The sequence below is a fragment of the Orycteropus afer genome, unplaced genomic scaffold (assembly GCF_000298275.1).
Source record: "Orycteropus afer afer isolate SDZICR_OR568_19922 unplaced genomic scaffold, OryAfe1.0 scaffold00311, whole genome shotgun sequence".
Taxonomy (NCBI): domain Eukaryota; kingdom Metazoa; phylum Chordata; class Mammalia; order Tubulidentata; family Orycteropodidae; genus Orycteropus; species Orycteropus afer.
The window spans coordinates 680196-683550 of NW_006921898.1; positions in this window are offsets into that span (position 1 = coordinate 680196).

The following is a 3355-nucleotide window of genomic DNA, read 5'->3' on the forward strand; positions in this document are numbered from 1 at the left end:
CAAATTCTTCTGCTAGTTGGGGTTTAGTCCAGTTTTGTATCCTTCCCTTCAAGGCTCAGGGGTCCAAGATTATCTTCTGTGTCTGTGTTCATTGGTTTCCCTTTTCTTTGTTGAAGAGCGTCTGTGCAGTCCTTGTGCCTAGTCCGCCAACTTGCCGGAACCTCCCATTTCTTATTCTTTAAATAGTTGATAGAGGCACTTAATATAGAGGCTATACAGAAGATAACATGTGAATTTGATTTTTTTTTTAAGTTTTGTCAGAAGTAAATAGTGTATTGGAAGTTAAAAAAATATATATGTTGACAGTTTTCTGTGGAAATCCAGAGAAAGAAGTGATTATTTCTGATTGAGGTATCAGAGACAGCTTCTTGGAGTTGGTGGCCATTGCTTGGCAATGACAGGTATGCAGTGGAACTTGAAATCAAAATTCTGAGTTGGAATCCTGGCTTTGTAACTTATTAGCTGTCTCCTCTTGGGCAAATCTGTCACATCTTGAGTTGAATTACAGTTCTTAATTGGAACTACATGTTTGCATTCAGAAGCCTTGCCCCTGGACCTGAGGATCCCGTGTGAGCAGGTCTGAGGTGACTCCTGGTGCACACATATTTTCTGGCCCTCACCTCAGTGAAGAGAACCATTGAGTGACTCCTTGAAAGATTCTTTCTTATTTTTAAAACAGAGACAGTTATTCATACCTCAGAGTATTTATTATCTAAATAAGGTAACATAGGAAATAATTCTCTAGAATATGGGCATCCGTTCAGTTTTCACATGGAATGGGGATGTCAAACTTCTGGACATCTTTATTTAGTGATTGACAGGCTGTCAAGACACTGGAGAGGAGTCTAATAGTGAAACATAAAGGGGATCTCTCAATGGCTATGGAAGCCCCTTCTGGATGATTCTAACCAGATATTGTCATATTGTCAGAAGGGACCAATCATCTGAAGACCAGATCATCTCCAGATTTTGTTTCTGGTTGTTTACTGTTGTTCTCAGTACTGCTATGAACATTCTACATAGCATTTCTCTGTGGTGTTACCCAGTGCTGGAACTGCGAACCTGAAATATATGTGACAACATGAAATTGTTTTCCAAGTTGGTTGTACCTGTTCAGATTCCTACTAGTTCCACATTACCACCAACGCTCGGTCCAAATAGCAACAAAACGACGCAACACACTGCCGTCGAGTCAGATCCGACTCATAGCGACCCCTCCTTGGGTTTCCAAGGTGGTATCTCAAGGAAGTAGATTGCCCAACCTGCCTTCCAAGGAGTGGCTGGTGGGTTTGAATCACCAGCCTTCTGGGTAGCAGTCAAATGCCTTAGGCACTAAGTATGATATAAAATGGTATCTCATTCTGGTCTTAATTTGCATTTGGTCACTGTCATAAGCACTAAGGTTGCTGAACATTTTTCATAGCCCTTCCCCCCTCTGTCCTTATTTTGTACCTACTGAAGTCTCTTGCCTATCTCTGTTGGAGTACATGTCCTTATGGATTCATTGAAATTCATCCTATTCTGGAGACGAATTCTTTGTTGGTTCAATGGACTGCAAAGATTTTCTCCCAGGTTGTGGCTTGTCTTTTCACTCTGTTTGTGGTGATTTTTGATGAAAGGAGAGTATAATTTTAATGGTGTTGCATTTACTGATGTGTTTCTAAATGATTAGCACCTTTTGTGCCTGTGTAAGATCACATCGCTCAGCTCCAGGAGTGCTATTTCCACATCATTTTGCCTATAGGTCTTTGTTCCAGCCAAGGTTGACTTTGGGTTATGGAGTGAGGGAAGGGTCTGCATCAATCAAGCCCATTTATTATTCTAGCTGTACAAGGCTGAAGTGTCATCCCTGGAAGCATCACTTGAAGCATAAAGCAAATACCAACCATTATGCTGTGGTAACAAATCGTCACCAAGGTTTATTTCTCGCTCACACGGTGTATCCTTGAAGTTGCCTGCATCTCTGCTCCATAACATCTTCATTCTGGGACCCTGAGTGATGGAACTGCTTCTCTTTGGAACATTGCCAGTTGCCTTGACAGCAAAAAGGAAGAAAGTTCCACTTAAAAGTGACACAGCTTTTTCTCACATTCCATTAGCCAAAGCAAGTGACATGACCAAGACTTGTAGTTGTTGAGAGAGACCAAGCCTTGTAGCTTTTGAGAGAGAGGAGCTGGTGTGTGTTTCAGTCTTACATAGAATTCATTGTTGCTTTCTCCCACATAATTAACCAGGTGCCGAGAACTTTATTGAATCCCTTTCCTCCTGATCTGTGTGTCACCACTGTCATCCTTCAAGATCCCATATGTTTGTGGATCTGTTTGGGGGCTTTCTGTGCTGTCCCCTTGGCTTGTTGGTTTGAACCGCTGAGAACTCTTGCTCTTGAAGCCACGTCTTGGAGAAAGTGGCCTGGCTCTGCCATGAGCTTTGCACCTCCTTCTCCTCAGTCAGTCAGGCCAACAGCCTGATGTAGCCTGAATGTGTTTTATAGTTAATTGAGTTCTCCTGTGTATTCATAGGTGTTTTTTAAAACAGGGATCTGTAGTGAGCAAGGTTTGGAAAGACTGAACTAAACAAAGTTAAAGAGTTGTCTACACTGTTGGACTTGTCTGGCTTTTAAAAGTGACTATCCCAGAGGGGGTGTATGCCATGTAGCAGCAACCCCTAAACTTTTTGGCCCATGGACTCTCTTATTCACAGAGCATCTCATTGGACCTATCTTCTATGAAATACATTTTGGGCCACACAAGAAGCAGTGTGGCGGGGAGCACTTCAGGCTTGAAGCTGGAAGACGTGGACCTTACTCTGAACCTCAGTTAAATGTTGAACCTGATGGTCTCCATACATTCTATAGTTCTCATCCTCATGGTGCCTCCCTGAGTTCCATGTACAGACACATGGAATGCACACACATATGCTTATAGGCTCAGGTAGATGTCTCAGTGGAGAGCCTGCCCTTGATACCTAGCTCTCCTCTTCCCTGGCCTTGAGCCTCATTTTTCTGTGCTGGATGCCCGTGCAGAGGAACCATGAATGCTGTTTCACAGGGAGGGACCAGTAAGAAGCTGTGCCATGTTTACTTATTACAGTCAGTGCCCTGGTCCCAGGTGAATTGGTTATACATTCTATTTGTTTTTAACACTTTTTCTTTATTTATTTATTTTATTGTGATCTGGGTGAAGATTTACAGAGCAAATTCACTTTCCATACAGCAGTTCACATACACTTTGTCTCATGACATTGACCACAATTTACCACAATGCGAAAGCTCCCCTCTCACTTCCTCCCGATAATCACCTCTTCCCTGTGTCCATCCCTCCATGCCCTCCTGCTCCCTGAGCTGTCTCCTGGTGCA